At 44.0% G+C, this 26,684-nt stretch overlaps 1 protein-coding gene across 5 annotated transcripts in view; it reads left to right on the top strand.

Annotated features, from left to right (window-relative positions):
* Positions 1-26,684, top strand: part of LOC138447676 (CD209 antigen-like protein C) — a 298,894-nt gene that overhangs the window by 259,011 nt on the left and 13,199 nt on the right. The window lies entirely within an intron of this gene.

Genomic DNA, 26,684 nt, shown 5'->3' with positions numbered 1-26,684 from the left:
CAACTGAACAGACTAGAACCTTGAGGCATAACCTTCTGTAAACGCTCCATCCCCCACATCCATGTTCCACCTCCCTCTGCAAGTCACATCACAACAAATATCCTCTCCTTCCATCAACACACCTTTTCTTCACCATTGTGATCCTATTCTTGTTCCAAACATGTCCTCCTCTGACTCTTACCGCACCCTTTGCAGTAAGAGTCAGAGGAGGACAAGTTTGGAACAAGAATAGGCCATCAGTCTTTGCACCAGAACTGGCACGGAATATAAGGAGTCACCTTTCCTTTTTACAACGCTTTTCATTATCCTCACCCAATCTCCACACTGAACATCGAATTCTTTCTTTACTCTCTTCTCATTCTCTTTCACAATCCACTTCACTTTCCTTTCCTTAATCCTTCCTCTCAACTCATCCACCATGCAGTCCGACTCGCTTGCCCTTCCTGACCACAGTGGCACAACTTTTGTATTAGCCTTCTGACCTCTCAACAGTTCGAATGCACGCATTCCCGTCTCCCCATGCGGAGACATTCGCAATGCATATAACCTTTCCTGTACTGCCACTCTCCTAGCTTTTCCACATGCACCAGCAATTCCAAAAGCCTCCATTATGCTTTTATTAGTTCTCTCCAGCATCCCATTTCCTTCTGGGGATATAATGTGGACCTTGAATGCTTTATTCCACCTCTTTTTAAATGCTCCTGGAAATACCCTCCAGCAAATTGCGTACCATTATCGGTGAGAAATGCTACTTGGCAAGCCCTCCCTCGCAAATACTTCCTGTCAAAATGCAACTGTACTCTCACAATGTATACCTCTCACAATCTTGTATTTAATCCACCTAGACAGAAAATCGATGAGTACAAAATTGTACTTTCCACGACCACTCCTCATCTCAACTGACCCTAATATATCCATTGCCAAAGCATCCCAAACATTACTATGCACTTCTGTCTCTACAAGTGGTCCGTCCAGCCCCCTTTCCACTTCGGGTCAAAACCGGGCCACCAATACTCTTCTCTCAATATGACTTTAGTGCAAGTGATCGACTACACACAACTCATCTGGTACTTCCCAAGAGGATTTGTTTCTCTGGTTTAAAAAAATGTTAAGTGGCCACCCCATCTCAACATCATGTTTAATATTCTTGATAGCATCATCCTTGTCCAACGTTTCGAGCCACTCTCCCTTAGTCACAATGCCATCATAATTCACATAAAACATTTCTGAAATGTCTTCTAGTTCCCCATCCTCTTCCTGCTGACCGCCCAAATGTGATAAATGATCTGCTAAGATGTTATCACGAGGAAAAAGGAAAGAGGATCCAAAGTTGCAGATACCAAGCCAAACGGCATCCTCCTATATTGAAAAACTCCTTTCTGACTTATGAATGCTGTTAATTTCCTTCTCTCTTCTTCCAGCTCAATTTGATAATATGCAGAAGCCATATCTAATTTAGAAAATACCCTCCCCTTTCCAATCATAGATAACATTTCATTCATGTTTGGTAGTGGGTGTCTGTCTACTATAACACACTTCTTTAGTTCACGCAAGTCAACACATAGGCTTCTTCACCACCACAAGTGGTGAGATCCTTTGTACTCCTCCTGCCCTCTCAATAATACCTTGTTTTTATAACTTCTAAATTCCTTTTTCACACCTTTTCTTAGAATGAATGATACAGAACGTCACTTCGCAGCCACAGGATTGCTACCTTTCTTAAGAATCATCTGCTGCTTTATCCCATTAACTTTTCATACTCACTTCTCAAACACTTTTTGAAATCTCTCCCACACAACCACATATCCAAATCTTTAATACTTGCTCTGACAAATTAGGATCAAGCCTGATCCGTAATTTCTTTTGGCCATGCCATCCTAATAAAGTAGCACCTTTCTTTGTAACATATATTTTGCCTTGAGCATGTCTTCCTTTAACATTAAATTGAGCATAGAAATGACCCAACAATTCTACCTTGTCAAAATTATATCCTCTGGGATACACATCTGTGTCATTCAAACTCTGAACGTTACCTCCTATCACTCGCTCAAACACATCAATATTTCTGTCCCTGAGTCAGTCATCATATAGACTTTCTCATTCACACAAATCATGGCATATAGGCTCTCACTCTTGTCTTCTTCTATACTTTGTACTACATTTGCTGTAATGTTTTCTATTGGACTGTCTTCCTCATCTTCTGAGGATTCATCTTCCTCTTCAGCTACATACAAAAGTTTCCTTCGAGAAAATGTAATGTTTTTACAACAACTTGTAAAGTGCCCTCTTCTGTTACATTTGGTGCACACAGCCTTGTGAACAGGGCAGATAGGAGAAGCAGCAAAGTGCAACCCACTCGCACAATGGAAACATATTTGTTCATCTCCCTTCTTCTGCTTAGCCTTCCCCCTTTGTTATCCACACTACTCTTCTGATACAACTTCTTCTTTCACTTCTACATCTGCCTTCCTTCGGATGCTTTTAAAACTTCAATCTTGTTATCTTTATTTTCTGCTGCGCTGTGAACTTAGCTACACATGCTAGCAGGTGTTCCACACACTTGCCTATGTCCAATACTTCATCCACATTGGTTCATCTTTCAACCTCTCTTATTTTATTGCTGATGCATTGTATCAAGAATTGATCTCTGATATGCTCGTCAAACTTATCTCCAAATTTACAGGACAATGCCAAGTGGCGTAATGCTGGAACATATTCCTCTATAGCATCGCCATGTTACTGTTACTGTACCCATACCCCGAAATATTATTGTTCCAAAATAGTGCTAGTCTTCGGGATGAAATGTCTATCTAATTTTAGCAGAGGTATCTCAAATGCATTGGATGCATACCCATCTCCCTTCTCACTTAGGGGTGGTAAGGTGTAGAAAATGTGCTGACCTCTGTACTCTAGAAGTGCATTAGCAGAGACACTTTCCTATGAGTAGATACAGGATTTCTGCATGCAGCCTTTATGTAATGTAAGAAACCCTTCTTCCGTTGGCTCCATTTTATTTTCACTGGACCAGGTGATGCCATGAAGGTGGCTGGTCCTGGCACTCCTGTCATGGTTATCTCACCGAATTACATTTAGTGCAGTTACACTAATTAATAAATACATCTAACTGCTGTGATGAAACTATACAATCTCCTTGACGTGACCCACAATTATACTGCTGTGATGATCGATAAGTTGATGTATTGAGTATTGCCCTTAATTGTAGACATGAATGCAGAAACTCTTTGAAGCAAATCAAATAAATACTGTGTGTAAATAAGGAGTGTTGCCAGCGTTTAATCTCACCTGCTGTATCCTATGCTCTGAAACACAATCCGTTGATTGCACCTGCCCAAGATCCGTTAATTGCTCTTGCCATAGTAATAACGCGGCAGCCTCTTCATGGAGTATGCATTGTCATGGCAACGCCCGACAACAGATATGGCAGATGCACGTTGTGGGATATAGCTAGGTTCTTTTCTTTGAAGCTAATGGGCTTGCGCTAACATGTACAGTATCCCTCTGTGATGCGCGCTTCCCTTAGCCTTCGCTTGTGCGCTTAGCGTCTAGCTCGAGACAAATTTTCAATATCGCTATGGTCCTTGGAGCCACTCGGACGGAAATGCTGGCACCTCCCACCTTCACAGTGAAGCTCTCCACAGGATTGGTTTGCAAACCCCTCTCCGGTCTGCTGGAGACGCTCTAGATCCTGGCAGGCACGCTGTGTTTCACTCTGTCACAAAGTTGGGCAAAGCATACAGTGCAGTGCAGACTTCCCAGGAGATTTTCTGTATGGAACAGTAATCTCCCTCCATCAGGTGGCAAGAGTGTACGGCAGGTGGCTCAGGCAAGTAAACTTCACACGCTGGGGGCTGTTTTGCTTTTTCATCGCCATTGATATAAAGCATGAGGTGGGATCCATTGTGCTTTACAATGGGTTTATTCACGTTTTCTGGTAACAACCCCCAGCATAGCCTCTGCTCTCCATCACATCTCTTTAACTGAACAGAACAGAACCTTGAGGCATAACCTTCTGTAAACACTCCATCCCCCACATTCCATGTTCCATCTCCCTCTGTAAGTCACATCACAACAATCATGTTCTTTCTTTTGGCCTGGAAAGTAAAGACAGACCAATCATTAATACAAAATCAATCCAATTAACCAGAGGAATTCCTGGAGTGATGTGGACCGAAAACCATGCAACATCTTCCTATTATTTGAGATTTTCTACATCACTTCCAGGATTTTGCATCACTATACCCAGCATGGCTAAAGGTTTAATGGACCAACGCCTCCAGGTAAAGCTGTGAGGCTTCATTGCTACAGAGCACCTGTAGCCCAGCACCAAGCTATCCAGGAAGATGTCAAGAAGAGGTTAAACCTAGGTGTGATTAAATCTTCTGAGAGTCAATAGTGCTTGTCAATTGTCCTTGTCGGGAAATCTGATGGAAGTGGGCACTTCTGCATAGACTTCAGACTTGTGAACCATATCACGGAGTTTGCAGCATATCCTATAGCCTTCATTGATGAGATGACTGAATACATCGGACCATCAAAGGTCAGTCTCAATAAAGGATACTGGCAGGTCTCTTTTGATCCCGAAAGATCTAGAGAAGACAGCCTTCTCAATACTGCATGGGAGTGTACCAATGAGTCATGGACATGATTTTATATGATCTACATGATTTTACAGCCACATCATTTTCAAATGGGATGTACCTAGACATCATTGTCTTATTTATTTATGTATTTACTTATTTATTGCGCGATATAGTTTCTAAACAAACCTTTTCACACATCTAAAGGTCAACAAGCAAGTGAATAACTTATCATCAAATACAATGCTACAATACAATTAAACATAAATTCACATCATAATAAAATCAATATCCCTATACAAATCATCGTAATACTGTACAAACAGCACATTTTCAAATTAAAGTCATAAAATCACGTTAAGAAACTCCAGCACAGCAATTAATAATGATAGCTCATTGGCATTCAAAATATGTATCCACAGCCAGACAGGCAAGACCCCAACTGAACTATGCCCAAATCTTCCACATTTTTTATAATGACTTACGGCCGAACAAGGGCATTCAGTACAAACATTTTTTAAGGTCTCAATATTCATGAGACAAAAGCGACAGCGTCTCTGGGTTTTTTGGAATGTTAAGTCTAGCTCCTAAGACATAATTTGTTGGATAAAAATTCACTTTAATTCTCAAAGCAGAGTTTATAAACTCACGTGATGGGTGATAAAAAAAAGCGCTAAAACATTGTTGCCTTTAATCGACCAATTAAAAGGATCATCAAAACATATATAAGTTAGTAAAACCTCCCTGTTTAAAATCAAATCCTTATTGAACAGCTTTTGTTTTATTTGTCTTGGGTTGGAGCCAGTTCTTTAGCAGAGGAATTTATCTTACCAAGAAGTTTTTCACAATTATCCCTCCAGGTCGTCAGGGCCGAGCTTGATTCCTTTGCCATTATTTCAAAAATGTAATGTATAAGGAACCCCAGGAAGGGAAAAGTATTTGTTTATAGATCTGTAGAACCTTTCAATTAACCTGTGTTTGGAGAGAAATCAAGCCCGATTCATGTCTAAGACCGGAAATGGGGATCGAGTTGGAAAGAGAAATTACTTTCCTCCAAACCAATGCTTCCAATATGGACCAAGCTATATTTTCTTGCTGTGTCGCACCCCTAAAGATAAAACGTCAGATTCATTTTTGCTTATAAAACTTTAAAACCAGCAGAACGAATTAGCGACCCAATTTAAAATCAAATTGCCATAGCTGCACGGCAGCTGCTAAAAATGATGTTCTAGTAGTCTTATACAAGACCGATTATCCAGTTCTTGCATAAATATAATTCCCCAGATACTTAAAACCTTCAACCATTTCTAACGTCTGACCCTCTACCTTCCAGGTGAAATGTTTCCGCTTGGACTAGTGAGCATTATGTATTAAGATTTTCGATTTCACAATGTTCAGGTGAAGGTCTAATTTCGGCAAATACACTTTTAGATATTCAAATGATCTCTGTAGGCCTATCAGTGCCAAATCGCAGATAATCCTATTGTAATGTAGGTAATCTACCTTAATTTGACCTATAAATGGGGGATTTGACTTTCTACCAGTAAAAGCGCATATCACTGATATACAGGCTAAATAGAAAGGGAGCAAGGACACAGCCCTGATGTTTTACACAATTAGTGCTGATCCACTTCGTACACCCTCCCTGTCTATTTAGCATTTTATTAATTCTGGTAGCATGATGTAATGCTATTAGTATATTAACCAGAGCAACGGGCACCCATAAAATAGCATTTTCTTCTATAATTGTGATCGATAAATGTAGTCAAAGGCTTTTGAAATGTCAAGGAATGCCAGGTAGATGGATGTTCCCTGCACCCTTGACTCTTTATCTAACAATTTAACAGTAAAACTGTTCAGGGCCGTCCCCAGGTTACATTTGTTTATGTGGAATCACTAAATAACTATGATCAGAGGTTATCCTGGATACCTCGCAGTTAGTTTTTTATTTCAAAAAGTGGATTTGCCACACCGTTTTGTGATTGGTGTTAAGTGCAATTTTTAATAATAATCATCAAATAGTTTGTTGTGTGCGCTCTTGGTCCCAGTTAAGGTCAGCCGACACGTGTTTTGACGGCGTGGGTCTTTATCAAGGCTAGTGGTGATGGTTGGGTGCCCCTAATGTGGTCCTGTGAAAATGTTTGCTGTCAGTCCTCTGGGTGACCTTTTTTTGTTCCTAATACTTTTCCCCTATCCCCAAAGGCATACCTTTGATCTATGCCTATCAAGCCAAAACACTTGAGATTCTATTTGGAAGTGGATCTGGACATAACCTCTCAAACAGAGGATGTGGTTAAGTCATCCTCTTAAAAGATGATTATGCTATGGTTCTTTAAGTAATTAATAACTATATTACGCCATTGCCTTTATATCAGTATTCCTGACTGCCAACTTTAGTATCTTCAGCAAGTCCAAACGGCCTAAATCGGATCCCGTTACATTGTTTGCACAATCATAGCATTGCCTTGTGTTTAAGTGCTTGCATGGTCTGACGCCTAAGTATTTGGATCATAAGATTTCCCCTAATAAACCTCTACAAACCTTATGGTCACAACATCTACCAATTCTGGATATTCCAAATCCAGATGAAAACTGATAGGTGACTGCAGATGTTCAGTGATTACACCATTTATGTGGAATAACTTAGCTTTGTAACTAGGAAAACGGAATATGTCCTCCCTTTCTTCAAAAGCTTAAAAACATATTCATTGTACTGTGCATTTTCCCTATTTTTTTAATCATTTCGTGGTCCCTTCTTTGCGCCCAGGTGCAGTTCGTTTTTTCCAGGCTATGTATATTATAGCCAATCAAAAAAACAGAAATCAGTGTAGGTATTTGGAGTGTAGCAGTGAAGGGTGGAGGTGCAGAGAATGCTGGGTTTGCAGAAGGAACTGAAGGTGTAGGAGGAGGTAGAGGGGCAAGTGGATTTCAAAACACAGGAGAAGGTGCAGTAGGCATTCAAGATGAATGAATAGCTGGAGGTGCGAATGGAATTCAAGGTGCACTAGGATGTAGATGCACAGGAGGAGTTTACGGTGCCAGAGAAGGTGGAAGTGATGAAGTTGAAGATGTGTGTTATGTTATGTTAAAGGTTCTTGTTCCTTCATTCATTCATTTTGTCATTTGTTAGAGCGCCTTCCATTACAATTATGGTCCCAACGGGCCTCTTGTTGAAAGTCCTCTGAGGGACCGAAGTCCCAAAATTTGAAGGGGAAATTGGGAGGTGCTATCATGCGTGTGTGTATTTCAGCCATTAAAGGTATCTGCGGGTGGTCAAAACCCTGCTAGTCGCCAATGTCTAAATGGAGTGTGTATGGGCGCCGCGGAGGTGTACTACGGACTAAAGGGAGGGATTGTGTTTAAGGAGGTGTGGGAAGCTACAGTTTGAATTTTTGTTGCTGAAAGTAGTTTCATTCCTTTGAAAGAAGTGGTGTGCAATAGTGTTTGTGTTATATGTGATTGCAGGGTGTGTGGAGTGAGCCTGTGTCTTCCGCTGAGTTCGAAAGTGCGGTGTGTGAGAGGAGAAATTGATTAGCTGTACACAGAACAATGTCTGCATGAGTTCCATCTATGTACATTGCACAATTAGGCTTAATCCGAGATATGGCTGACTAACACTAAAGGCTAAAAGCAAGGTAAGGCTACCTCACACAATTAGGCTAAATGCGAGATACGGCTGACTAACAGAAATGGGCTAAAAGCATGTGCGGCTACCTTACACTATTATGCTAAATACAAAAAATACCTACTTTACACAATTAGGGTAAATGCAAGATGTGGCTGGCTGGTACGACGTACTTTCATCGACACCCGTTTTTAAAACAGGTGTTTTTATGCAGAATTTTTGCCGAAAAACGTTTCACATTTTTTTGGCCGGTTGGGTGCAAAAGGGCATATAAAGGACTGGGGGGGAGGCATAACAAAAATAGGTAGTGGGCGGGGTGTCGAGGGGAACCCCCCAAAAATATATTTTTTTAAAAAATGCAATTAGTTTTTTCAGCAAAAACTCTGCGTAAAAATGTCAGTTCTAAAAACGGATGTCGATAAAATGACCTACAACCGGCTGGTTAACACAAATGGTCTAAAAGCAAGGGAAGGCTACCTTACACAATTAGGCTAAATGTAAGATATGGCTGACTAACACAAAAGGGCTAAAAGCAAGGTAAGGCTACCTTACACATTTATGCTAAATGCGAGATATGGCTACCTCACACAATTAGGCTAACCGCAAGATATGGCCGACTAAGAGACGTGCAGAGCTCAAGTGGAGGGTACACGCGGGTGGACAGAATCCACCCACTCTTTTCAGAGGGTGGACTCAGTCTCCCTCAGTTAAACTGAGAAACATTGAATGGCCTCTGAATTTCTGAATTAAAGCTGACCTCAGGGATCCAACCGCAGTCATCAGGTTTGCAGGTTGGACACTTCACCACTGCACTATAACCTGATGAAAAATAAACAACTAAAGGTGAGATGTTCCATTTCGGTGCTTACTGCAAGTTCCAGAGAAAACATTTGTATTGGTTCTTGGAGTTTAAAACATGCACACCTTTTAATGTTGTTACGCTCACCTGGCTCCCACAGGGGCGTTGGTCGGACCCGGACAGCTGCGGTCTCCACCCACGTGATGCATAGTGCAGCGATGACTGACTGGATCTGCCCTCCTAATCTTGTCTGCTTAACCCGTGGAAATATTCTCCTGCAAGTGGAGGGATGGATTTAGCCACTTGTGGATTCAAGTGATGGCACCCACACAGTCCTCCCCAACTAATCACCTCCGAAATGCCCTCACAGCAATCTCACCTTATATTCTTGAAAGATGAGCTCTCCATCCTGCGTGGATTTGCAGGGGCGCGTCGATTTCAGTTACTTCACTGGTTTGAAGGCTCGGGAGAGTTCCGGAGAGTATTGACTCTGAGGTTCCTGGTGAGGACCAGTAAGTATTAAGTTCATAGAGTTCAATATGTCCGATGTTCACTCTTGTTCCCCGCTTCCTTTCTTGTCTTGCAGCTGGCTCGTGAAAAGATGCTCTTGTGGCAGCTGGTGGCGCTGTAAGAGTCTGTTTTACTCTGCGCTGTCCGGTAAATGTTGCACAAGGAAAACGTGTTGTTTTGTCTCTCTTTACAGATGCGGCACGTGAAAATATGGAGAGTCACAAAAGGATGCCTCCGGTGGTAAATCAGGTAAGTCTATGGTGGTAAGAATTATATTTGTTGGTTCCCTCGGCTCACCTTGTGGTTTTCTTTTGTCTCCTAGGTGCCGAAGTTCGGCGAAGAAATGGTGGAGGCAGCGCCGACCTGAAGGATGCTGTGAGGACTGGTGAGTATGGCGCGTTGCCGCAGCTGGAGGTGCGGCGCGTGCAGAAATGATGTTCTTTACAGGTCCGGAGACAAGATGGATCCAGAATCAGGTGTGGAATAGAAATAAGTTTGTTTTCCAACCTTGTCCCTTTCTTTCCTCTTTGTTTTAGGAGCTGCGGATTCGAGGCGGCCGTGGCAGAAGACTGGATGCAGGCTGCAGGCACGGTGAGTGTTACTGGATGCAGAATAACGCGAAGCATGTGTTGCTGGTCTGGTGCAGTTTAAATAGCCTCAAAAGTAGTCCCAGGTAAGAAGTCCCTAGAACCACACCCGAGTAAAAAATAGTCCCTGTAGAAAAATAGTCCCTTTCAGGTTTCATGTTGGATTGGAGTCATTTGCAGCATGGTCTGCCTGAGGTAAGTAATGACTATGAGCCTGGCACCTTAGGCGCCAACGACTGATTCCTACTATGAGCCTGGCGCCTAAGGCACCAGGACTGAACCCAGATAGCCCCTAGCCGGGGCTGCTGAGGTTTTACTAAATGTCTAGATGCCTGCTCCAGGGGCTGATGGGCTTGGTCCGGATGCCTGGGGGTAGAATTCATGAGAAATGTTTTCAAAACACTATTGGAAGAAAAATTCTCTCTTGATTTGGTCTGTGGGTTTATTTAATTAAAAGGCAAATGCCATTCGTCCTGTGCAATTTGGATGTTTATGCAAATCCCATTTAATGAAATGTGCATATTTCACCTCAATATGCTAATTTCTGGTGACGTCACATACCATTGCATGGTGATGAAGGAGATGGAGGTAGAGAAGGAGTGGGAGGTACAGGTGGAGCTTATAAAGAAAATTGAGGTGCAGCAGTAGGCTTGGGAGCAGAAGGAGATGGGGTTCAAACAGAAGAAAATGTGTAGGAAGAGGAGAAAGAAAGAGGTTTAAGGAGGTGAAGACGTGAAACAATAGAGAGGAAGTTAAAACATTTGAGGAAAGGAGGGAGATAAACTGGTAAGAATGTGCCATTATTTGGAGGAATGGAGAGCAAGCATAACATAAGACATGATAATGGTGGTAGGTTCTGTCAAGGTGCACGGTCTCTGAAAGCCTGCAATTCAAACCATGGTAGTCTGTCTTGGGAGGAATAACTAGCATATAGCAAAATGTCTAGATGATTATTCGACCGCTAGGTTCGACTAAACATCATGGTTAGGGTTGAGGTTTAGCAATAGGCTTGAAGGCACAAGTGTATGTTCACTTGGCAAAGAGAAAAGTTACGTGTGGTTGGCTTTTAGATTCAGGGTTTTCACACAGGGAGTTAATGCCCCAGGCACTAAAAGACTTTCTTGACCCGTTCCGCCTCTGGAAAACACTGGGGATTACTGCAGAAGAGCCTTGTCATGCTCACCTGGTCTCCACGGGGGCGTCGCACAAAGCTGCACGAATGATGTCTGTACTGGTGTTACACGGGGCTGAGTGATGAGGCTTGCATGCGACCTCTCCCTCCCTGTCACTTCCCAGGAAGCGTTTGCCTAAAATGTCAAAATAAGATATTAGCCAGCCGTGAGGCGTGAGTTTGGTTCCCACCTCCCGTAACCTCCTAATGCCCCCTCTCTGCTTCAGCTTCACCTTGGGTTTTTTAATGGTGGACTCTCTGTCCTGCGATCTCTAGCAGGGGCGCAATATGTTCAGTCTTTCCCTGGATTGAGTTCCTTCACTGATCCTCCGGGGGCTGTAGCAGAGTCTTGAATAGCTTGACTCAGCAGATAAGTCTCTATGCCAATAGATGGTTGGTATAGTTGCTTAATGTCTTTATTGCCAAAGCTTTGACTTTTGTTTCTCTTTTCTTTCAGGTGCGGCCTTTGGCGGTTTTCAGATGAAGATTGGCCTCTTCCTACAACACTGAACAGATATCCTGCGGGTGAGTATAGCGCGAGTGTGTGGCGCTAAATGTCTTTAATAATGGTTCCTTTCCCGTGCGCGACTAACCTGCTGTTTTCTTTCCTTTTTCTGTAATGCAGAAGCAGCGCAGCTCCGGAGCGGCTACCGGACGGACCGCCTCAAAGAAACTCCAGAAGAAAGCAGTCTCTGGGTGAGTATTGGCTATTCTTGCAGATGCTTTCTTTTCTGCAGGTGCGACAATCCGGAGAGCAGCTGTAGGCGCGGCCTTTCGGATGGAGTGCTTCAGGTAAGGCCTCAGTAGCTGTACTAATTCCTGTTCCTTTCTTTCTCTTCTTCTTGTGCTGATGGATCGTGATTCCAGAACAGGCGTGGCTGTTGAAGTTCGGGTACTGGAGCTAAGCAGACAGGGTGAGCGTTACGCTTTAGGAGTGCAGAATAACGCGAAGCGTGTTCTGTCTGTAGGGTGTGGTTTAAATAGCCTTGCAAGTAGTTCCAGGTAAAATAGTCCCTGCAGCCTCATCCTGCAATCTCAGGTAAAGTAGTCCCTCAGCCACACCCAGGGTAGGCTGGATGGCTCAGCCCATTAGGCCGGGCTTTATGTAGTCCCATGCAGTTTATCACCAGATGAATATTATGAGCCTCGTGCCAACAGCGCCAGGACTGAGTCCAGGAAGTCCTAAGACAAACCTTTGGGGCTTTATAAGCCCTTATGGGTGCTAGTGACTGGGGTAGGCCCGCCAGCTCCAGATGTTTGGGAGCATGCACCATGACAAGCCTTGAACTTTAGCATAAATATCTGCATCACCTGGGTGATGTTACCCAGGCTGTGGGCTACCAGGAGAATCCATCCAGTGACCAGGATATCCATTGTCAAAGCATCCTATGTAACAGAAGCTGCAAGCGACACTGGAGAGAAACGGAGAGTGACTTTATTTGAATTTAAAAGCTACAAGAATTTGTTTTGGTTTTCTGATCTTTTTTTGGTTGTCAAAGAATTTTAAATGTTGCTAAAAAAACATTTTGAAGTGACCACATGAATTGCTTCCACTTTGGTATTCACTTTGTTTTGTGAAAGTCTGATACAGGGAATTACAAAATACTTACGCTTCTCCAACATGGGGTCCTACATGGATTCACATGCTCATCAATATTCTTCATAGTCAGGTTGGGAATCCTTGGTAGTATTAAAGCAATTTTGCGTTAAAGCTAAAAACTGTGCATCGCTTATATAGCCTATTGCTGTCATCTTGGGTCATACATCCCGAGCTAATGACATTTGTCCTCCTTAGCTTCACCCCTCAAGGCAATCTTCAGATTTTTACTGCATGTTTTTGTGCTGGGAGTTCTTGCGTTGCACTCCTCGAAATTTCAATAATTCTAGTTCTATTATTGTGGAAAAAATGTTTCTTTCTTCATCCTAATGACCGTGGTGACTACCGGCGGCAGAGACCCATTGGTGGTTGAAATTCCATCCATCGTTTGGATCTCTCGATCATGTGAAGCTGCAGCCTAGGACTTGGGCCTTCAACACGCACCATGGAGGACTCCACGAGGAAAAGCCTCTTCAGGGCCTGCTCAAAGACAGCCTAAAGGACATCTTTGCGGAAGACCGACATAAAAAAATGCATCTATTGCCTGCATCCCGACCAAAATGCAGATGGATGTTCCATCTGCCAGGTCTTCTCTTCCAACACATGAAAGATAGTCGGCGAAGGTTGGTGTCATGGATTGAGGAAGGTAGGGCCTCTGACTCATCCTCCATGAGCATTCATGCCTCTTCCAGTGTCAGCAGGCCCAAAGAGCGTACTCCCTCTGGCAAGAGGTTGAGATCCTTGGAGGACACTTCCTGGGGGTAGATACTGCAAAAAGCGAAGTGATCTCAGACTTTGAAGTTTCTGCTGATGAGCTCTGTGGCTGCATAATCGCTGTCTACTGAAAAACAGTGATTGTTGACATCCTGTCCATCGACTGGTAGTGTAGCATCAGCCAACAAGGTCCCGGATACGGGCAGGTCGTTGACACCATCTCCAAAGCCGAAAGTTTCCTCGTCAAGATCTTTGTCGACGGTCACATTAGTGACTACCCGGTCTACAACTTTGTCCAAGAAGCTTGCTACCCCATCAATGACCTTGTCCACAAAGTCTGCTGCACTGTTTTTTTCATCCCGTCGACAACCTCATCAATGATCACGGTCACTGGTCACGGTCAAGGGGACTACGACCACATCCAGAGGGACCCTACCTCCAAGGGCTCATTCAGCCACACCGGTGCCGGCCATATCAACGGCTGCACCGTTGCCATCTATGCAGGCTCTGGTTCTAGCCTCCTTCCCCAGAGGTGCTAGTGGGGACAGAGGGATGCTGCCAGTTCTCTTGTACCTCCCAGAACAGGCCAAAGCTGCACAGCTCTTTACCCTGTCCCCGGTGGGGCTTCCAGGGTTTTGCCTCCTACTCCAGTGATCCAGCTCTCCAGTCTCTCGGACAACAGCAACCTTCCAGAAGGTTTCTACTCTGACCAAGAAGACGGACAGGATGAGCCTGATCTCATTCATTCATTACCTCATTAGTCAACTCGTCCCGATCGATCTGCTAGCCTTTTGCCTCATGCACCAGTGATGGACATTTTGAATACTCTTAACACATTGGCTTCAGAAATCCAGCAGCGTCTCCCGTTAGCAGCTCCAATATCTGATCCGGCTAGGCATCCACAGTTTCCTTCCAGGCCCGCCTGACACCGCCTCATCTTGCTCCTGCTGCTCCTCGACCATTGTCCGTTGCGTCCCCTCCTGTAATGGAGGAGGCAGCCCTTACAGACCCTGGCACCAACACTGACACGTCCCTGGGTACACAAGGGACTGATGACTTTGATGACTACGTTCCTGCAGATGGTGAATCTCCGGACGTTGACTTGCCCTCCAGGGACTCTCCTCTGAATTCAATGATATCCCATGCTGTGAAGCAGTTAAATCTCATTCCTGAAGACAAAAAGAAGGAAGGCTTCCTTTTCTAAAGACGAGAGTCCTCCAGGAAAACTGTGGTATCTGGTCCCCTACTAGATGACATTTGGGAAGATGGCCTGCTGGTCATGAAGACCCCTTTCTCGGCTCCAACAAAAAAGGAGCATTTGGAAATGAAGTACAGGGTTCCAGACACAGCCCCAAAGTGCCCCAGATCCCAGCTGTCCCTGGCTCAGCAGTCTCTGCTGCAGTTTTGAAGAGGTCTACAAACTCCTCTTCCTCTTGTGGGGAACCTCCCGATCAGAAAAGTAAAAGGGTGGGTGCTGTCGACAAGCACATCATCACAACTGTGGCATCCACAGCCAAGGCCGCCAACATGTTAGCCATTCTCTCCAGATATGATAGGGAGTTTTGGTATAAGCTGGGCCCCATACTTGACTTCCTCCCGGACAACAAGAAAGATGAAGCCCTAGCTTTGTTTTATGAGGAGAGGTGGCTTCCAAGGCTTCCAACCATGCAATCACTGTAACCATGGACATAGCTGATTGTGGCTTCCATAAGCTGGGCAATGGAGTAGCTCTGCACTGCCAGCGTTGGCTCAAAGCCCCCAACCTCTGCCTTTATGTGCAGTCAAATGTGGTGGACATGCTGTTCGATGGGGAGAACCTTTTCAGGATGTTTGCCGACAACTCACTCCAGTCAATCAAAACAGACATGGAGACGGCACATTTATTGGGCACGCTTCAGCAGCAGAAGCAGTCCTTTTGCTCGTCTAAGGAGAAGGTCTCAAGGTCCTCAAAATTGTTCAGTCCAACCTGTCATCAGCTCTCTCGTTCCACCACCCAAGAGGGAATTCACAACCATACAGGGGAGGTACCCAGCATTGTGGTGCTTCAGCAACCTGGAGGCAGGCACCAAAAGAAGCCCAGAGCCTGGACTTCACTTCAGCACCCAAGTGGGAGGCTGGTTATCTCAATTTGTTGACCAGTGATGCAACATCTCCAAAGACAAAAGAGTGCGCAATATTCCATCCGGGTTACACCCTGGAATTTCAGGACAAATGCCCTCACATGCCCCCGTCTCAAGACAAGAACAACACATGTCTCAACTCCTAAAGGACGTTCAAGGCATGTTGAAAAAAGGGGCAAAAGAACTTGTTCCTTTGAGCTTCTAGCGCTCAGGAGTATACTCCAGATACTTTCTAGTTCGAAAGAAGTTTGGCGGGTGGAGACCCAGCATAGAATTAAGGCAACTGAACAAATTCTTCACATCCGAGAAATTCAGTATGCTCACGTTGTAACATGTGCTTGGACAACTGGAGGAAGGGAATTTCCTTTCAACCATGGACTTGAAAGATGCATTTTTCCACATCCAACTTCATTGCAAGCTCCAGACGTTCCTGCATTTATTTGCTCAGGGAAAACATTACCAGTTCAAGGCTCTGCCATTAGGCCTAAAGTCAGCCCCAAGGCTTCATCGCATGAAAGTTTACGTCTATCCTTACCTGGAAGATTGGCTGATACAATCCCGTTCTCATGCCCTAGCGGTGCAGCACACCGCAGAGACCATCCAGGCCCTGACTTCTATGGGCTCCTCGATAAACGATCCGAAATCCTGCATGGTGCCCTCTCAGAATGCACCATTCCTGGTATCCCGCCTCAACAAGGAATTGAGTCTAGCGACTCTATCAGAAGAGAGGGTAAGAGGCACCCTGGCAAAGGTTCAGAGGCTGTCTGCAGCCCATATAGCAATAGTCTGGTCCATCAAGTCACTGTTGATGACAATGTCCTCTTGCATCCATCTGGTTCCTCATTGCAGACTACAGATGAGATTCCTTCAAGTGTTCCTGGATGCCAGAAACAAATCACAGGCTCATGGAATGGCAAGATCAACGCCAATCCAGCCTTCCATCAAACCCTGTACTGGTGTTCCGTTTGCCCTCATTTTCCTTTTCAGACCACTGCTCATCAGGCGAAAGTCATGATCAATAATAATAATTTCGCATTTATATAGTGCTACAAACCCTCAGGTATCTGAGCGCTGCTTATTATTACCCACAGTGTGTGATGCTCATTTATCGACCTCGGAAGGATGGAAGGCTGAGTTTGGCCCTGCCGGGATTCGAAAATGCGTTAGCAAGCTCTGCACGGATGCCAAAGCGAGCGCTCTACTCGCTGTGCCACTTGACCGACATCTTGCCTCTCTGTAAGATTGTGGCACCCACATGGGCCAACTCTATGCCAGGGGAGTCTGGTTTCCGGAGGAGAAGGCGATGCACATCAATGTCCTAGAACTGTGGCAGTATTCTGGCCCTGAAGTCCTTCAAGCATCAACTTCAAGGGAAGGTGGTTTGCATCATCACGGACAACATGACAACCATGTTTTACATCAGGATGCAGGGTGGAACTCGCTATCCCATTCTCTCTCTGGTGGCGCAGAACCTGTGGCACTGGGCCATTGCTTAACAGATGTTCCTTGTTCCGTTTCACATAGCAGGCGTTCACAACACCATCGCGGGCTCGCTCAGCAGAGAGCTGCGGTGTTAACACGAGAGGGAACTCCAGCAAGCTCAAGTGCCTCTTCTCTTCAGGGAGTTGTGTCTACCTCAGATCGACCTCTTTGCGACAGCAGCCAACACCAAGTGCCAAAGGTATTCCTGCAGGTATCCTCAAGCCAAGGAGACGCCTTCTCATTCACTTGGGAGGGCTTGTCTGTGTATGCATTTCCACTGATTTGCCTGCTACTATGTACGATCAATACACGCAAACAATTCTGCTGCAAGATGATCCTCATTGCGCCTGCGTGGTCCAGGCAAATCTGGTATCCAGACCTTCTTCATCTGTCAGTGGTTCCGGCCGTCAAACTGCCTCCTCTTCCAGACCTACTTGCCACAGAAAGTGGGTCAATCCTGCACCACAACCCAGGTGTCATTCGCAAAACACCTCTCCACTGTGCATCACAGCATCGCAACTTCTGCTTTACCTTCTCTCGCTTGCTAAGTTTGGCCTCGCCCATGCGTCTGTCAAGGTGCACCTGGCTGCCATATCCCGGTATACTTGGGCTCCGGCAAGCTCTCCCTGTGGTCCCACAGACTTGTGAATGAGTTCCTCAAGGGCCTCTTCAGAATGTTTTCTCGTATGTAGGCTCCAACTCCGGCGTGGGAGCTGAATGTGGTTCTGTCAAGACTAATGAGTCCTCAGTCTGAACAGATGCATAGCGCATCTTCAAAGTTTCTGTCTTGGAAGACTGCATTCCTGGTGGCTATCACCTCAGCCAGGAGTTTTAGGGAAATCCAGGCTCTCTCTCGTAAGCCTCTGTATGTGCTCTCTCGCTAGTCCAAGGTGGTTCTGCAAGCTCATCAATCCAATATGCCAAAGGTCCCATCAGACTTTCACTTAAACAAACCTTTGGTCTAACCAGTTTTCTTCGCAAACCTGTCCTCACTGGCAGAAAGGTCTTTGCATTCACTAGACATTTCGCAAGCCTTGACTTCTATGTTGCACGCACCAAACCCTTTTGAAAGACTTCTCAGCTTTGCGTTACTTTTGGACTGCGGGGCAAGGGAAAGCCCTTATTTTTAACACACTTAATGCCCAGAGGTTTCTAAGCGGACACCCGGGGATCGAACCAGTGGTGCTCCATGTCGTCTTGCTTCCAAGACAAGCGCGTTGCCCCTGAGCTATCCTCCCTTCACCCTTGGGCATTAGGAGTGGGGTATCCTCAGGTGAGATGCAGTATTTCCCATCCCCCTTAAAGGAGCAAACCCTTGTTCCAGAGGTAGTGATGGAATATTGTTATCTAGGTCTCATTGGCCGAGGAAACGGTATGAGATACCGTCAGTCCAGACGCGTCAGGAAGAGAGAAAATAGGGAGGATAACCTGGGTGGACAGTCTGTGGGGACTGGGAGTGGTATGCCTTTAGGAGAGGCATAGTATCCGCTTGTCCTACGACTGATCAACCCAACCCTTTCACTGCCTTTATGGGCTATTTTGAGTCAACTCCCTTGACTTCTTCATGTATGACTGTTAGAAGTACTGGGAGGAAGAAGAGGCAACTAGGAGCAATGAGAACTAGGTGCTTTTACCACTCTGGTACTGGGATGAGGAAGAGGCCTGCTGAGAATAGTAGAGGTCAGGCATGTCCCCTTAATTATGGTCAGGCAGGGCTAATTTTACCACCGCACCTGCAGCCTGTTAGAAGGCGGCAGGTGTATAAAAGACACAATCTAGGTGTGGGAAGTAGCAGAGCGGGAGAGGGTGAAGCAGGAGAAGTCATGGCATTGTGGGAGCAGCAATAGAGAGGCCAGAGAAAGCAGTGGGAATCTGTGTGTATGCGGCACGTCAGCGGTTCACAGGAGTTTAGCTCCGGTGCTGGGGCTCTGTGGAACTGAGGGAACATCAAAAGGGGAGCCGTGCTTGGAGGCTGCCCCTTGTTGTGGTGTTCGCAGTGCTTGTTCACCTGGGGTCAGAAGCCAACCCAGGACTGCCTGAGGGGCAGAAGAAATATTCCTGGAGCAGAGGACCAAAGGCCAACAGAGCCATGCTGCGAGAATGCCGAAAGAAACAACCAGTGAGTTTCTATGCAAAAGAAAACCCGTTGTGCAAGTGTTTGAAGTTACTGGCAGGATTATTATGTATCGGAGTGGTCGCAAAGATGAGCAGTCACGTTTTCGAAGGTCTCCAAAGGGAATCCTCATTAACTCCTGAATAACTGAGACTACTTTGTAGTGGAGTGGTCGTGTGTATGTCAAGATGGGTTTTTGAAATTCTCTGAGTGCTGGGCATGATACAAAAGGCAATTTTCCTAGACAAATAAGGACATTAAATTAATTAAACCTCTTCTAATTGTTACAAAAGTCTTTGAGTGCTGGGCACATTATAAAAGCGACTTACAGAGACTTATAACACCGAAGTGAAATAATGAAACCTTTTTAAATGCTAAGAACATCTCTGAGTGCTGGGAACGTTATTTAAGGCATTACACAGTGATTTATAACAGCAAAACAAATTAAACGAAGATATTTAACACCTACAAAATTCATAACTACATGAAAACCATTCCAAACACCCTTTCAGTTAATGCAACTTCAGATACAAGCACAATTTATATGTATTGAACTTACAAGTGAACTTTAACAGAAGTTTAACAAAAGTAGTGAACCAACTATACCTTGGGCTCCAGAGTGAAGGGAACTTTGGAGATGAACTTTAACAAATGATTGAGTAGCAACTTTCCCCCAAAGATATCTTGATACCAAGGCCAACCACATACAAAGGGCGCTACTGTGACGCAGACCTTTAAGAACGCTGGAAATCCTTTTTTACTGGAAGCAAATCTTGGGGAAGGGAACCCTGAGGTTTTAACCTGCTTTTGTGCTTGAAACTATGTTTTGAAACTTGGGAAAGGGAGCCCTCGAGTACTGATTAACATTATATCTGAACTTAAGGCAATCCTGAGACTTTTAGAACTGCTTAATTCGTGGGGAAGGGAGCTGAAAGAAATCTGTGAGCTGGACAGAGCTCTGAACATTAAGTTGAACACTGTTATGTTGGTTGTTTACATCCCTACACCTTGTATAGATTAGTTGTGATGGCAAGTATAGGTTTTGGACACAGACAGATTCGGAAGTTGAACTTTCAGACTTTAACTTTCCTTAGCTTTGGTTGGACAGGGAAATCCCACCATAGGATAGGGCAAGTAGGCTTTTTTTTTCATCCTGACTTTTAAATTAATACACTTGTATTGTCCATTCAGAATCTGTTGCCTGTGTCTTACTCCAAGATGCCTACACATTTGTCAACAGATATTCCGCGGTGGAGTCATGGGTCGGCAGAGCAGATCTTTGCAACCTGTTTGCTTTAGGGGAGCATGCTCTGTGGGTATGTGTTGCTTCTGTTGAGCCTTGCTACCTCCCATGGTGTGTTTATGTACTGCTGTGTAATCGTATTCATGAGCATGTGAATCTATGTAAGACCCCATGCTGGGGAAGGAACTGGAGAAGGAACAAGTTACTTACCTGTCACTCCTGTTCTCCATCATTGGTCTTACATGGATTCGCATGTAAACACTCTCTCCTTCCCCTCTATGTCTCTACTTGGTTCCTACTTCACTTGCGCAACCAAATCTGAAGATGGCCACCATGGGTGGAGCTAAAGAGGATGAATGTCATTGGCTGGGGGAGTTTGCCCCAAATTACAGCAAAAGGCTATGGAAGGGACAAGCAGTTTTTAGCTTTAAAGCAAAACTGGTTTAATATTACAGAGTATTCCCAGCCTGACGGCGGGGAATATTCATGAGCATGTGAATCCATGTAAGACCCCAGGCTGGAGAAAAGGAGTTACAGGTAAGTAACCTGTTCCTTATATTTTTCATAGTTCTTTCAAGTGTGTATTATACACTATGGGCTTCTTGCCCAAATATTTCACTGGAGCAAATGAGTAGATGTCCATTAGTATCTCAGATTTGCACCTGCCACCTTACCCCCAATTCTCAAAGTTTTAAACTGCAGTACATTTTGGGATCAAACACAGTGAAGTTACCAGAAAGAACAAGGAGTATCGAAATCAGTTTCAGTGAAGGATGAAGTCAGTACAGCATGGCACTCTTCGTTTGTTTCGTCCTTCCCTCTAGTGCTCTATGGCATTCTTGTTCAGAAATATGGGACACGGAGCATGCAATAAAGGTGTGGAGCAAGCTTCTTCGAAGGAGAGAGGCTGCGAGTGACAGTGATATGGTGCAACAGTGAGACGGAGCAGGTGTGACGCATCAGTGATAGTTACTCCATGTGGAGGGACACATTGTACCTGTGAGGGTCCTGTACGGTATCACCTTGGAACAAACAGGAACAGTGCCCAAGTGTGATGGCCGAAGCAGGCGTGGCATAGTTCTGTCTCAGCTTGTTGGCCCCTCCATGTTGTCTCTGCAACATTAATATCTACAGCATAATGTGTGATCTATATATATATATATCCTAAATTACTGAAGGCGCTCTATGCTGTGACTTTTCCTCTTTTGTGCGGTGGCAGTTTTGCTGCGCCGCCTTATTGCAGCTCTGCTTGTGGTGCTGTGATTTGTGCTGGGAGTGAGGGGGCAAGGCAAAAGATACAAATTGCGGAGCAAGGAAGCAACTCCACTGGACAAGGATGTATCTAGAGTTCTGGAAAAGTCCCACTCCACTCAGGTGGCCGCTCAGGTCCACCATGCAAGAATTACTGCCCTTTTTCCTCAGGCCTCAGAGAAATCCTATAATCAGATCAAGCAACAACTCAGAAATGCCAATGGGGACGAGGCCCCGTCTCAGGTAGTAGCAGTTACCAAGGAGTTGGCCGGTAAGTCAAACCAGAGGACAGGTGCTGCTAACAACTCCAAACTCTCTCTATATATGCTTGTATAAGCCTAGAAGAGGAATTTATGGATTTGCCCTCTAGGAATGAAAGTGCTTGACTTGTTTACTTATTAACACTTATCATGCATAGCGGGTGAGTCTGACAGACGGGGAGGTCCATTTCACTGATGAACAGCAGCTGGACTCTGATACGTGGGGATCTGTGAAAGTTAGAGAGTCTTATACATTGGAGACGTCAAGTCTGGGTGACCATTCTCTTGCCGCTCTAAACCTAAACCTACACCACCCTGTCAGACTCTATGACAATAGCAGTCACATGATTAGATATCCTACCGTCCTCCTACCAGAGGCAAAGGCCTCAATATTAGGCATTTCTGAGCTCCTGGACATAAAGGTCATAAATATTAAAGATGCCCTATCGGTTACGTTGTGTGAGAGTAAATCCTCTGTTAGACCCGTGGTCTCTCCTCTTGTGGTAGCTGCACTAATACTTAAATCCAAAATAAAATCACCTAGACTAGCCCACCCCCACCCCAAAAAGAAAATCAGAAAATCCGAAAGGTGGTCTGGCCTGGATAGGCGCTGACTCACGTACATTTTTAAGGACTACTATCACGGAAGAGTGAGAGCCCTGTGAAAGTACAGAGGCCTACTTCATTGCCAGTGGTCATTGAAATACAGGACTCACAGGGCTCAGAGAGGCTATCAGTTTCGGCCTATTGTGAGATGACGCATTGTTTTCACGAGGCAAATCGGCACGTGGGGGGTTTGACGGGGATTGTGGACATGAAGAAGTCAGGGACTAAAGTGCATTTAGGGGCAAAGAAAAAACAATTTTGAAAAGAAATGTAAGGATATTAGGCTGTTTTATTTGTCGCAAGATACGAATAGTGGAGATCGAGGGAAGCTGGTAGTAATTTTAAACTGATTCGTACAAAAGAGGAATCCTCACTGAGTGGGACACAGGGGAGACAAATTGCTTTTGTTTCAATATTTAGGGATGCAGTAGATTCCCTTTTGAACATAGCCAGAATTGTAGTTACTCCATCGTTATCAGGCATTGCTTCAGGAGATTTAAAATGTGTAAAACTTATTGAGGAGGATTTCAATAATGTGTGTGTGGTACATTTTTACTCGGATTTGGCTTGGAATTGGGTCATAGCTGCCAACAAGGATTTAATGATTAGAGGTTATGACACCTTCGCTCCTAAATTTGACAGTACAACTGTGCGGTTAGCTAATTCCTTGGATGGAAGGAGTGTAGACTCCACTAAGAGGGATGGGCGAAATGTTCAATGTACAATTGACTCTGTAGGCATGGGACAGATCTCCCTTTGATGCTGGAAAACAAATGATGAGTTGTTTTAAACCGCAGGAAATTGTGTTCCTCCAGGAAAACTGACAGAGTAAAAAAAGGCTCAGGGTTGCCTTTCGGGTGGGCTCTTAGGCTCTTAGTGGCAGTACGCAATGATGTGAGGTTATCACTTGAGGAATGGAAAATAAATGTAGGTTCTTTTGTAGCAGTTATAGCGTACTCTAGTAGCGTACATGCTCAAACTAATATACTTTTAATTAATATTTACTGCAGTCCGATTTCTGTTGTGGACAAGGTTATTTGGATGGAACGTGATACAATTGTTTACCTTTGGATAAGCGACTATCCTTCCGCACTGGTAATTTGTGCAGGGGATTTTAATTGTTTTTGCACAGAGGTTGTTGCATCAGATGGTTTATTTGGTCTTAGAGAACCTATACCCATTCCTCAGATCAGTGTGGTGGGTAAACAGAGAGGAAAGAGGGGCATGAATTGGGGGAAACAAATGGCAAGAGGGACATGTTCAATTTAAATGGTAATATAAAGTGTGACTGTCCCATGCAACTTACATGGTTCTGGCCTTTCTCAACTGCAATAATCATTTTGTATCTCATTAATTGCTGGATAAATGTTATTCCTTGGAGATCAAACGTAATAAAGCTAGTGATCATGTAATGTTATTGCTCAGGCTTGCATGAACTTATGGAGCAATAAAAAAGGGTAATAAAGGAGTGCAAAGAGGTATTTCCCCTTTCCAGCTCAATAATAGAGCAGTTTAGGACTGGAGTAGCTGGTCTTCATAGGAATAACCTTTTAGGTCACTCTTACTAGATTCTGAGTACTTTCTCAGTGCCTTATCGAAAATTGAAAGATTCTATGGCATGCGGTCTGGACGGGCTTTCCAACATTGTTTTAAAATCTAATGTACATTTGTGGGCGACATCTTGATGCATCTATTTTGTCAGGCAATAGAGAAAGTAAGGGCCCCAGATTCCTGGTTAATGTCAATTCTGGTTCTAATTTATAAGAAAGGGCCGATTCTCCAAGTAATTACAGGCCAATTTCTCTAATTGATACCTCTTCTAAAGTCTTGGCAAGCTTTGTCTTGAAAGACTTACGAGCCTGTTTGGAAAATTCAGGTAGATTAGGTATCTTCCAGACAGGCTTTATAAAGGGCATTGGTACAAATGTAACTGTCTAGGGACACACCCCTGTATGCACGAAACATAGATATGTCCTCAGAATGTGTTACAGTGGATAGAGGCAAGCTGTGATGTAAATTGCATAGTTGGGTAATTCCCTTAGGCTTCGTTAATAGGCTTTTGTTATTTTATTCAAATAATAATTTCATAATTTGATAGTAAGACTTAACTCAGTGGGTCTTTTATCTAGAGATGTGTGTGTCAATACTGGTTTAAAGCAGGAATGTGTGCTGGCCCCTAACCCTTTTAAATCTGTATATGTTGAATCTACCATTATCTTTTGACAAGGTGATATGCTTACGCCCCCGTTTAGGTTCCCTTAGGGTGAGATGGCTAGCCTACGCCAATTGCATTATTTGATTAGACTTGACTTTGATTGATCTTCCAAGGAAACTGTAAGAAATTGAGACTTACGCCAAAGCAAATAATTTAGTAATTAATCCTACTAAATCTTGTAGGATGTGCTTTAATCACCCTAAAAAGGGCAAGAATTTGGTTTGGGCTATAGATGGTAAAACAATCGCTTTAGTTGATTTATCTGGGATATTTATTTCGTCCAGGAACCATTTACAACTCTTGAAGTCCAAATTATGGGATAAAAGTGAGTCTCCTTTGGTGCAAATGTGATTGATTCATAAGAAATGGTGTTTCTTATCATTGAGCCCATTACTTGAATTTATAAGGCTAAAGTGATACCTACAGTTTAATACGGTGTGCAGTTATTTCTGTCTCAGTTGAAAAAATGGCTACCCACTTGGGAAGGGAGAATTTGGCGGGATATTTATAAATTACCCTTGTTGACCCTTACTGAAGCAATATAGTGTGAATTAGGGTTACACTCCTCTTGGTGGACTGTTTATAAGTGGAACAAGCTGAGCATATTTTTCACAATTGTTGGGTTAGAGGGGTGTCATTTGTATGCAAGGTTGGGTGAAATATATTGTGAAAATGTTGATCTGATTTAAAAGATTTTCTGATGCAATGCTGTGTTTTTTTTAATGAGGCGGATACTTCCGTTGATCCCCCCCCCCCCAAATGAAAATCAAGCAAACATTGAGAATTTGGAGGAATGGTATCCTTGACCATTTGCATACATTCTCACTTTTTAAGGGTTATATCAAATCAGTGGAGGCTTCTTCAGGTGATTGATCCCCACAGCAATATGTCATCAAAGCTCCTACCAAGACTTTCAGAGATTTTTTTATTGAGATTTCAGTTGAATTGTCTCCACAGTCTGGAGGTCTTAGGGCCACATATAGGTTTAGACCAAGCAAAGAAAAAATGTAGAGTGTGTAAATCTAAAATGCATGTGGGATCGGGTGTTGCTAGGTCTAAAAAAGATCAGGGGCTAAGCTATTGTCGGGACTGGCGGGATTCGGGGCTAGCTATAGCCTTTTGGTTGTAGTCTCTGAGCTTCTATCCGAGGCTACAACCAAAGACCCAGGGCTATTGCCCCCTCAGCCCCACCTAGCAACGCCTCTGGTCATTACAGCACTTAGTCTTACATTGTGAGGTTTTATTACCAAGATGTCTGTTCCATTTTTCTTCCATTGAACTACTGCTGTGTTATCAGATAATTTATGGAATCGTTTAATGAGTGTTAAACTTCTGTCATTATCGATTTCATTAGTTGTATTTTTATCAGAAATATTTGACCTTCTGAGAGATGCATCAGCATTAACAAAAACTCTTCTGAGTATTAGTGAATAGTTTCTATTTCTCCTCGTGATTGAATTATATTACTTTTGTCCTGTGTTTTATGATCGTTTTGTTGAATTGTAATGGTTGTTTTAAATTAATTTTGGTTACATTTTGAAAGTATTTGTGAAAGGTATTTGTGAAAGGTTTTAATGTAAACCCAAAACACAGTAAAGAAATAAAATGAGAATTTGGGGATCTCGACATCATCCTTGGGATATGTACATGATCAGGGCCCCTCCAGATTTTCTGTGGTTCAACTCTATGTACATCAGGTGTAAGGTAGCAGGTGCAAGTCTGAGATACTTACAGGCATCTCCTCCTTTGCACCAGTGCAAATATTTGTAAATGGGTCCCTACATTCCTAAGGA

This window comes from Ambystoma mexicanum, chromosome 3q (genome assembly GCF_040938575.1).
Source record: "Ambystoma mexicanum isolate Mex_15411 chromosome 3q, UKY_AmexF1_1, whole genome shotgun sequence".
In the NCBI taxonomy this organism is placed as follows: domain Eukaryota; kingdom Metazoa; phylum Chordata; class Amphibia; order Caudata; family Ambystomatidae; genus Ambystoma; species Ambystoma mexicanum.
Note: the sequence above shows the minus strand (reverse complement) of the source record. Positions and strands in the feature narration are given on the sequence as shown.